Below are 11,533 nucleotides of genomic sequence, written 5' to 3'. Positions count from 1 at the left end.
CTTTGAAGCCTTTCCTCCTTCCCCCCCATGGCCACCTTTCCCTCCTCCTTCTAGGCCTGCCCCCCACAATCACCTTTCCTCTCCTGGCAATGGGAAATGGGGGCTCTAAGACTTTTCCTGTCCCCCTCTGAGAAGCAGCTCCCCTACACAACAGATACTCCATGCCTTCTTAGAGTGGTGGGGGATTAGGGGATGGGGAATTGGAGAGGACCCTGGTTATGTCCCTATAGCTGGATGTGAAATGAGTGCATCATAAATAAATAAATAAACAAATAATCTGCAGAAACCTCCAGACGTCCCCAGTGCTTTTCCTCATCATCGGCCCATTTCCCAAGAAGGTGTCCTCCACACAACAGAAATAAGGCACTTTGACACCACTTTAACCGCTCAGTGCTATGGAATCCTGGGATTTTACCTTTGGACACTTAGCCTTCTCTGCCAGAGAGCTCTCATGCCACAACAAACTACAAATCCCAGGATTCTATAGGATGGAGTCAGAAGAGTTAACACACTTTAGAACTGGATTATTTCTGTAGTGCAGATACAGCCTGAGTCGGTTGTAAAAGCATCAAAGTTGATTTTTTATCCTGTTAAAAATGGTTTTGCTTTTTAAAAATATAAGCAGTTTGTTTTTCTGTCTAATCCTTATTCTTGTTGTTCTTGTTTGTTTGTATGTTTATTTGTTTCATTCTTGGTAATATGAGTTATTGTGGCCTGTCTCCTTCCTTCTTGTCTGAAAATCTATTAATTAGGAAACTGGGGAGACTTTTAAAACCTCCCAAAGGAGCCACTTTTGGCCTTTTTCAGGGGAGAAGCCTCCTCTTAGAAGCCAAAGCCCAATGTTTGTGAAGAAGCAGAATAAGATTTGTATTACAACTATCCTCCCCATTTCTGATCCCTTTTAAAACCCATGTTCCCCAGAAGGAGCAGAGCTGTGTAATAAGAAAACCCTCTCAGAAAAGAGACACAAAAGACACACAAAGAGACACAGTTCCTTCCTTTTGGCCCAAGAAGCCTGGCCTCCTTCTGACTCTGGAGCCTCAGGAGAGAAAGAGAAGCCTCTGTTCAACTGAGGCCTCAGAGAAGGTTCTGGAACATTATTCCTCACAGTCACAGGAAGCACAAAATAGCCTCCAGAACCCAAAATGGAATTCTGGGAAATGTAGTTTTGTGAGACATTGCGCCTTCTCTGTCAAAGGGCTCTGGTGCCACAATAAACTCCAGTTCCCAGGATTCCCTAGCACTGGGCCAGGGCAGTTGAAGCGCTCTCAAAATGGACTATTGCTGCCGTGTGTTTTGGACCTTTCTTGGCCGCAAACTGTCCATAGCCTGCAATGCATCTCCTAATTCTGTTGGCAGTCCCTCCCTCCCAACACTTTCTCATTTCCCCCCAAAACCAGAGCAAAGCTGGCAGATGGAAAGAGGTTTTAAAGCAGCATTTAAATTGCCATATTTGCTTTTAAAAGACTAAATGTCCCAAATGCTATTATAAGTTTTGTAGCTATTACTACAGAAAGACGTAGAGTGCAAACTCCTCAAGTACCTTTATTTTCTGGAGTGAGATGGGCTTTTCCAACTGACTCTCTGTGATGATCTCCGGTGGTCCAAGCAGCCAAACTGCAGCCCTGGAATAATAATAATAATAATAATAATAATAATAATAATAATATTTTATACCCCTCTCTTCAGCCAAAAGGCTATCAGAGTGGATTACAAATTGTTAATTAGACATTTAGACATTATGGCTCTTAGCTCAGCAGACCCTTAAATTCCTTAAATCTCTATGCCATCATCCAGTGAATTATAAAAGGACTTCCCTTAACCTACACTGGGACCAGATAAGGAATCTTATTTCTACTTCTTTACTGATCTTCCCAAGCATCAACCGATCCAAGACATGTGTAAAAGGAGCGTTGAGTAGTAGATACTCTAAGGAGGTATTTATTATAGTTAACAAAATATAAGTAAAACATAAGTCCTACAAGATATTAAGAATCTTGCAGGTACAATATTTGTAAGTATATAATATTCAATTCATACAAGCTATTAAAAAATAGACCTAAGCGTCCAATTCTGAGACTGACTTCCAAGATCCACTCTTTAACTCTCTCTCTCTCGATCTCCAACCGACACAATTCCCCCAACTGTCTCTTGGTCTCTCAGGCCTTATATCTCCTTCTCACGGAAACTTCCAGAAGGACCTTTATCTTGCTCTCTGATTGGTCAAGAGAGCCTTCCGTAGCAGTGATGTCACTCTGCATTTGCATAAACCTCCCTTTACTGCCTGAAGAAGACCTTCATTGACTGGAGCCCTGTTATTACAACAACAACAACAACAACAACAGCAACCCCTCTTTTCCTTGGAAGAGATTCACAACTATCCGTTCTTTCTTGGATGGGAAGAATAGGAGTATTCCAGAGGTTCCCATTTCCACTAAGATTCGGGGCTCCCAAATTTCCATGGAAGAGGTTTCCTAAGGCATGTGCCAGGACAGAGCAGGGAACGGGGGGCTCCTCATGGACAAATGGCCATTTGTCAGCTGAACCTGGATCTCTGGGTCCCTAAGAAGGGGAGGTTCCCAGGCCCCCCAGAATCTCCTCTGAGCCTCCAGGAGAGCAAGACTCAGGGAAGGGACAGTCTGTGAGGGGCTGAGAGCCGTTTGGACTAAACCTTGAGGGCACTTTCCCAAAAGCTGGCCAGGATTGGTTTCAGGGGCTGGCATTTTCCTCTCAGAGGACCATCAGGATCTCAAAGACCACTCCCCATTTTGGATTTTGTTTTTTGATTGTGCTGCCCTCAATGGAAATTTGCTTGTTCCTAAGGTGCCATGGAGGTGAGCATGGAACATATAGGGAAGATGGCTTTTGCAATCTTTTCCACCATTGAACTTACCTTGTGTTGTGTCCAAGCCTGTCAAAAGAGAGCAGGAAAGTAATTGGGGGGAGAAAGCAAAGTCCCACATTTGCTCCCATAAGCTCCCCCTGAAGCTTTTCCCAGCATGCCCTAGTCCTCAGTCTCCCTCCCAGGCTCCTCCGTTTCCTAGAGAGATGGAAACCTTCAAGGGAGAGTCCTTGGGGGTCAAGCCAAGCTCTCCTCTGCTTCCCAAGGCCTCCTTCTCCATCCAGTGCTGGTCTTTGGAAGGGAGACCTAGACTGCTCTTGGGAAAGTTACTTTTGGAGGGACAGGGACTCCCAAAACCTCCCAGTATGGCTCTAACATCAAGTACGTCAAATATCTGTAATGAACTGGGCCAGGTCTTATGCCAGGAGTGGGGATCCTGGGGTGTCGCTCTGTATCTCTACTAAGAAAAAGACTGAATCTCCATGACTGGTGCTATGTTTCATACTCTTGGGATGGGCAGCCAGGAAAACAGAATGCTTGAAAGAATTCAAAGGTTTATTGGATGGAGACAGAAGTGCAAGATGCCTTAAAATCATATGCTCTGAATCAAAAACAGCATCAAAGGGGCTCTAATAGTTTTACAGGACATAATCTGGATAGACACTTCCTCCAAACAAAAAGTATTTCACACTTCCACTTTCTCTCCTTTCTGGAAATGCTGATGCCTCAAGGGCTGGATCCTAAGCAAAATGAGAGATAAGATTTGAACTGCTATGCAATTCAGAGATCAAGGTTTGTATATGGTTTTTGATACAATTTACTAATTTCAAGGTGCAACTATATAAAAGGTTTAATTTCCCCCCCAAATACAATGTTAATCCCTTTGCATTGTTTTGAATTTGTACTGTATTAAATGTATTGTTAGCCACCCTGAGTCCCTATATTGGGAGAAAGGATGGATGTATATAAATAAAATTAATAAACTGGAGATCCTTTCAAGATCCATGGGTTTCTTGGTGTAAATAGCCCTCCACCAATAGAGACAGAGACTGAATGAGTCTGTCCAGAATTGCTATGGATCATTTTTGGCACCTGGGTTGTATCTCCATTGCCCAAACCTAGCACTTTGACACCATGAAACTTAAAGGACTCAGTCCCACAGAATCCTGGGATTTCATCTTTCAGGTACTTAGAATTATATAGCAACTCTCATGAAGGACTGCATGGGGCTCTATACCAAGCATCCAATTCTAAAACAACCCATTCCCAGGTTTCTGTAGGATGGATCCACAGGCATTAACATGGCACCAAACTGCTACAATTGGATATGTATAGGACTTTGATTGTCTACTTTCTGGTGTCCCTCCGTCTCTCTTGTAGGGTTGTGAATTCAGGATTGTCCCAGGTCCTGAGGTTTGTGAGCTAAAGCCTAGGACCTGGGGCAGGGCCTCTAGCGATCTCATTCAGCCAAATGCATAAATTAATAACCACAGCAGCTCACAGCTTGTCATTCAAATCTACTCAATATACGTACTTTCCTGCGTGGAAATGAAGAGAGAAATTTTTAAGGTCTGTTCCCAGATCGAGGGGAAATGAGAGAACTATTCTTCCTCACTTTGGGAGACATGATAAAGCACATTCAGTTTACCCTCCTTGTTTCTAGCCAGATGGTGGTTGCAGAGTAGAGAGGTGAGCCCTTGTACCACCACAACTAGGAGAAAGCAGGAAACTGAGCAAATCCATAGACCCTACAATCTTTGTTAGTTGAAGCAACCAATGAATCAAGCCTTGCAAATTATAATAAGCTACTGCTCTAGCAGCTGAAATGGATATTTGCACAGGACCCTTTCCTCTTGCCTGGAGTTGGGCTTCCTTCAAAATGGAGAAGAGGCTCCCTCATCTTCTTCCTGAAGATGATCCCTGAAAACTGGAAGCTCAATGCCAGGCCCTGATATATGCATCCCTACTGTCCCATGGAAGAAGAACAAGAAAACACACACGTTACAGGAGAAGAACAGAAATAATCAATCAATAACTTTATTACAATCAAATCAAAAATGAAATAACACATATAACAAAACTACTCAGTTTTAAAAACAACAATAGGGAGTTAAGAGGTCCTGGGGAAAAGGAGGGAAATCAGGATTTGACTTGAGAGTTAGCGAATGTTGTGTGTTTCAATGAAGGGCTAGAAAGGAGATAGAAATGCATCTTCAGCATCCCCTTTTATGGTTGCAAACAGTTGAATTCTGGCAGCACTTCATTAACACTAATGTTGATGCTTCCATAATTAATGCTATCCTTCACAGATTCTAGATATGCAATGAAGAATGAGAACTCTCCAAATAATGCAAAGGTTTATTGAATGTTCCTGTAAAGGCAAGGTGCTTTCAAACCAAAAACCTTGAAGCAGAAGTAGCATAAATAAAGATCATAATAGAACTTTACAAAATACAGCAAAATGTATGAAGGTTTGTTTTCCAAAATGTATTTTCGACCATTAACATTTCTACACTTTCTCTCTAATGTTGATTTTGAGGCCTCTAAAAGCGTGAATTCTGAGAAAATTGTTCAACACAGTCTTACATTTCTATGGCTTCTTTCCTATATGAATGCTTTGGTGATGTGTAAGGTTGGTACCTGAATTAAAACACTTGCCACACTCCTGGCGTTTGTATGTTTTCTCTCTTGTGTGGACTCTGTGATGAACCATAAGGTTTGATTTGTCTACAAGGTGTTTTCCACTCTGCTGGCATATCTATGGCTTCTCTCCTGTGTGGACTCTCTTATGCAACACAAGGTGTGTCTTCTGAGCAAAGCATTTTCCACACTGCTGGCATTTGTATGGTTTCTCCCCAGTCTCCATTCTTTCATGAGTCTCAAATTCTTCAAGAAAGAAGGCCAAAGACAGAGAAGGCTAAACTCAGCATTAAGAGAGGAGAGGCCTCACAATCTACAATGTAGCTAAGCAAGTTCAGCTAGGAAAACAAATATGAGAAACAAAGGAGTTTGGGTGTCCCTTCATAGAGATCAGTCATCATGGCTGCAATGGAACCCCTTAAAATGTCTGAAAACAACAACTTGACCTGGGTCACACAAGTTTAATTGTAGCGGTTGTTAACGTTTTTTAGGTTCGCAGCTGCCTCACAATACCTGAGGCGCCTCCATTATGCACTTTCCCAGAATTCCAAGCTGGGTTCTGTCCAAACAGAGCCAGACATCTTTGCTCTGCTCCTTCCCTCCTTCCCTGGCTTCCAGATCCCTGATCCCCTTCCATTTCTCCCTCCTCTCTCAAACTTTCCCACCTGCTCTCTTCTCCATCTGCACTGATAAAGCCTTTCACCTTCAGCATCTCTTCCATGCCATTCTCTCTCTTAGACACACTGAGAAAGTATGGGGCAGGATAGAGACACTTTCAGTCCCATTTGGTGAGAAAGGTAGGGTAATGCATAGATAAATGAGTCCATAGGAAAGGCTGGAGAAGGGGGCTTGGAATTAGACTCCAGTTATGGTCAGGGTAGGGCTTAAGGGAGGAGCCTTGAAACAGCCTGGGGACATGTTCAAAATAGGGGTGGGCAGCCACATTGGGCCCCAGGGATCTCAGAGGTACCTCCCATTGAAATAACTGAATACCCCCCACTTCCCTTAGGGGAAGTAGAGGCAGTTTTCTCACTGTTGGGACCACTCTGAGCGCTTGTAGTAGGGCCAAGGGAGGCCTTTTCCCCAAGAGGACATTGGAAGCTTCTCCAGAGCATAGAAAAACAGGGACCAAAAAAACCCTGTAAACTTGCTGAAGGATATACTGAGGAACTTTTGGGGCCAAAAACATTAACTGACATGGTTCCTTCCTGGGAAATCCTTGGATTGGCAGCCAAGGAAGCAGTATTTATAACTCTTAACTAGAGAGATCCAGTAGCTCAATGGGCTGCAAATCCCAAGATTTCAGACGATGTTGCTATGATAATTAAAGTGGAATCATAGAGCCATGCTATCTAGCATACAAGAACACACCCCTATTCTGTAGGAAGGGCAATGGGTCCAAGTTCCTTACCCAAAGAGGACACACTTTCATAGGTTCCCATCATCACCTCATTCTACAAAAATTACAGACCCAAGAGTGGCTCTTCCTCCTCAGAGAAGAAGACTTCCACGTCTGGAAAGAGACTGACTGAGCAAAAGGGGAGGAAGAACACGGAGCATCCAAATACGATTGGATCCCTTCAGAATATCAACAGAGTGGGATACTTTGGGATATCCTCCCCTCCCTTTTCCATGGCTCCCTGGATCTCCATGAATGGAGAGAGAGGGAAAGACCAGGCTGCAATCTTGGTCCCTGATCCTCTAGATTTCTCCTTGATGGAGACTGTGTTTAGCAATGGAGGCTCTTCCCTGGAGGTCTTCCCAATCTGCTTCACTGAACTGACAGAAGTCTAGGGCAGCCTTTATTATTCATTGATTTATGTCTGTGTTTGATTTGTAGTCTGTCTGGAGGACAAGTTCTCCTTGGATCCAAGGCAGAGAACACTCCAGGGCCCTCTTCCTTCCCTGGGAATAGAAATAGGAAGACCACTATTCAGTCCATTAGGAATGGCTTTCTCTCATGATAGCTCCAAACCAACTGCCTTCACCAGGAGCATCACTGCATCAAGCCCTGTCTCAAAGCCATGGGTTCAATGCTCTTCTAGGAACAGAAGAAGTCACCTGAGGACACTCTGAGGGCTGCCATTGGTTGGAATTTCAGTCCCTCCCACCATCCCTGGCCCTGATTGGCTGGAATCCCAGTCCCTCCCTCCCTCCCTTGCCCTGATTGGCTGGAATCCCAGTCCCTCCCACCATCCCTGGCCCTGATTGGCTGGAATACCAGTCCCTGCCTCCTTGTGTTCTGGGGGACTTTAGTGTTCCAGCAGCCATTTTGTGTTCTGGTGGCCATTTTGTGCTGCTTGTGACTGTGGGGAATAATGTTCCGGAACCTTCTCTGAGGTTAATACAAGCCTTATTCTTCTTCTTCTTCACAAACATTGGGTTTGGCTTCTAAGAGGAGGCTTCTCCCCTGAAAAAGGCCAAAAGTGGCTCCTTTGGGAGGTTTTAAAAGTCTCCCCAGTTTCCTAATTAATAGATTTTCAGACAAGAAGGAAGGAGACAGGCCACAATAACTCATATTACCAAGAATGAAACAAATAAACATACAAACAAACAAGAACAACAAGAATAAGGATTAGACAGAAAAACAAACTGCTTATATTTTTAAAAAGCAAAACCATTTTTAACAGGATAAAAAATCAACTTTGATGCTTTTACAACCGACTCAGGCTGTATCTGCACTACAGAAATAATCCAGTTCTAAAGTGTGTTAACTCTTCTGACTCCATCCTATAGAATCCTGGGATTTGTAGTTTGTTGTGGCATGAGAGCTCTCTGGCAGAGAAGGCTACGTGTCCAAAGGTAAAATCCCAGGATTCCATAGCACTGATTGGTTTAAGCGGTGTCAAAGTGCCTTATTTCTATAGTGCGGATGTTGCCTTCTTGGGAAAGGGGCTGATGCTGGGGAAAAGAGGACGAATGCAGAAGGAAGGGAGGACGGATGGACGGACAGACCTGAGCTGGGTTATGGACGATGGGCATTCTTAATATCAATATTAATATCTTCCACTATTGATTGTAATTAAGGAGGGGATCAGGTTCCTCCTTTCAATAGCATCAGGAAAATGTTTAGGTGATGTTAAGGTTTGCAAATCCTGTTTGGGAACTTTTCTGTGTTCTCACAGCCATCGGGTGCGATCAGGAAAACTTTTCTTTAGGATCAGAAATCCTGTTTGGGGTCCCTTCCAACTTTGGGGCCCTTTCATCCCCCATTTTAGGTTTTCTCAAGGTCTCAAACTGCCAAGCGCTGAGGCAGAGGCGGCCATTTTGTGTTCCAGCGGCAATTTTGTGCTGCTTGTGACTGTTGGGAATAATGTTCCGGAACCTTTTCTGAGTTGAACCAAGAGGCTCTTCTTTCTCTCCCTGAGGCTCCAGAGCAAGAAGGAGGCCAGGCTCATTGGGCCAAAAAGAAGGAAGTGTGTCCCTTTGTACCTCCATTTTGTGGCAAAGGAAGGAAGGAAGGAAGGAAGGAAGGAAGGAAGGAAGGAAGGAAGGGGCCTGTGGGGGTCTGAGGAAAGGAGGCAGGGGACCCAGGGCCAGTGGGAGGCTGGGCTTTGGGGGCTGGGAGAGAGAGGTGGGGAAAGAGACCCTCCCTTTGGGCCCTAGCTGGGCAGGGTCCACCGGTCCTTGCCTCCCCCTTTGGGAAAGGAGACCCCCTCAGCCCCTGGACTCACTCCTGCCACTCATTCCTAGAATGGCTGGGACTCAGAGGAGTTTCCTAGGCATTGTCACCTTCTGCCCTCCATGGCCATTGGCACTGACCTTTTCCCATTGCCTTCCCTCCCTCAACCCTTGGACCTCCTCCTCCTTCGCACTCAGAGCAACCCTTCTCTACGGCTGAGGAGACAGCCTCTGACCCAGGGAAGCTCCGGCCATAAAGGACTGCAGAAGAGGCCTTTCTGGGGCTGTCTTTGTACTGAAGGTAGGCCTTTATTCCTGGAGCTGAAGGAGGACTTTGTTTAAATGCATCAGTCCAGGATTGTATGGAAGGGTTGCAGCTGAGAGAGTGAGCCCATGCTTTGCAGGCATAAAGCCCCAAATTCGCTCTCTAACAGCATTGTCTTCCCAGAAGGTGGAAGGGAGATTTCCAGACCTCAGACACACAGTGCGCAAGTGAGTCCTTTTTATGGGAACTGTGTGTGTATGTGTTGTTTACTAGAACTTTGTGAAATATTAGTTTCACTGGGTTTATAAAATGAATTTATATAAGTCTTCACTTACCCCAAATGAGAATAATCCAGGGTGCAATATTCAAGTCATAAAGCTATACATTTATAGATATTTCTTATATCATGTGCAACATATTCAGCAGTGTGCATCTTTTTTAAAAATATTCAAGGAAAAATGAAGAAATTGTGATTTTAACAATAGATCCATTCAGAAACAATGCACACAAATGTACATGCCTCAATTTCTATGTGGCTTTAGCAAGCAGAGGGAGCAAGTACACACTTCTTGATCCTGCTATGACTGACATAGACAAACACAGCAGTTAAGCTTAGAGAAATAGTCTCATTTGCAAAAATGAAATAATTATTTTGACCAGTGTCTAAATGGGAAGGAGGCCATGATGATGGGAGGACATGGATTAGATCTGTAAGATCATGCCCAAGAGCTAGAGCTTCTCCACCTGGGACATAGAGCAGGTGCTCCCCCTCCTCCTCTGTGTGAAAGAGAAGTCAAATTCTCATCAGTGATGATGACACAGCATGAAAAATTTGCATTCCTGCATTTAAAAATCTGAGGAGTCCTGAATCCTGTTGGTTAACTCTAGAGAGTAGACCCACTGAATCCATAAGTGACTGGTGAGTCGACATATAGATAAATCCATCTGATTCAGTGATTCTACTCTGATTAGCACTAGGCATAGGATACAGGCTAGGATTTAGGTCTGCATGTGGCTGGAACAGGATATTCCCAAGACAAGATGGACAGGCAACAGTATGGAAAATGGGCACTCTCCACATGGGCAAAGACACTATCAGAATTGTGACTTCTCTGCATGCAGAAGACTGCCATGGGAATTGGGTGCTCCCTTTCCATCAGCTCAATCCTCTGGTGCCCCCTGATCCTGGGAGAAGGGCTGGATCCCATGGAAGGGGAGCAACCTGAGAAGAGAGAGCTCCTTTCCTGCCCTTCTTGACCAGGGGCCTCCCTGGGGAAGGACCATTTGTAGACCCTTTCCACCCAGAGCAACACTGGAGCATAGAGAGTTCTGCCGGTTTGGCCATTGGGAGAATGAGGAACCACCAGGCCAGACAGCCTGACCCAGCAAAACCCTCTATGCTCCAGTGTTGCTCCGAGTGGAATCAGACTACAACTGGCCATTCACTGACCCAGGTCCTACCATACAGTTGTGGAAGGCATCCCGCATGGCCATTCCATGCCTGGTGAGAGTGTTGGTGTGAGGTATTAGAGAAGCATCCAGTTGTGTTTCTGTAGTCAGAAGCAAAATGAAGAAATCTTCCTCTGAGGGCATTGTGGACCTCTGCAGGTTTCAGCAGATAATGCACTCATTTCACATCCAGCTATGAGGGCATAGTCAGGACCCTTTCCAATTCCCCATCCCCTGATCCCCAGCTACTCTCACGAGGCATGGAGTAACTGTTGTGTAGGGGAGCTGCAGTGAGTCTGTGCTAGGTCCAGGGGGTTTTGTTTGGTGCAGAGGGAGGAAGGGGATGCTCACCTCTACATCGGCCCAAAGGAGGCATATGTTACCTGCATATGTCATCAGCAGGATGCTCTTCTCTGTGTCTTTGACTGCTGCAGGCTTTCTTGCAAGCCTTACCCTGGTCTCTTTTCTCAGGAACTTCATCACGATCCCCTTGTACACAGCGTTGGGACATTGTTTGCTGGAAGTGACCAAAGTGCAGGGCCACCAGGATCCCCCTGCCCACCTGATGGCCAACACAAAGGCCAAGCAGACGGAGCTGGGCTCCAACAGAAAGAGGCTACCGAGGGTTAACAGCTCTTTGGTAAGTTGCCATCCTGACTGTTATTTTCATCTGTGTCTGGGCTGGATCATGAAAGCAAGCGGAGAAGATACTGTCC

This window comes from Sceloporus occidentalis, unplaced genomic scaffold (genome assembly GCF_023333645.1).
Source record: "Sceloporus occidentalis isolate IW3139 unplaced genomic scaffold, rSceOcc1.0.p SCAF_114, whole genome shotgun sequence".
Taxonomy (NCBI): Eukaryota; Metazoa; Chordata; class Lepidosauria; order Squamata; family Phrynosomatidae; genus Sceloporus; species Sceloporus occidentalis.
Note: the sequence above shows the minus strand (reverse complement) of the source record.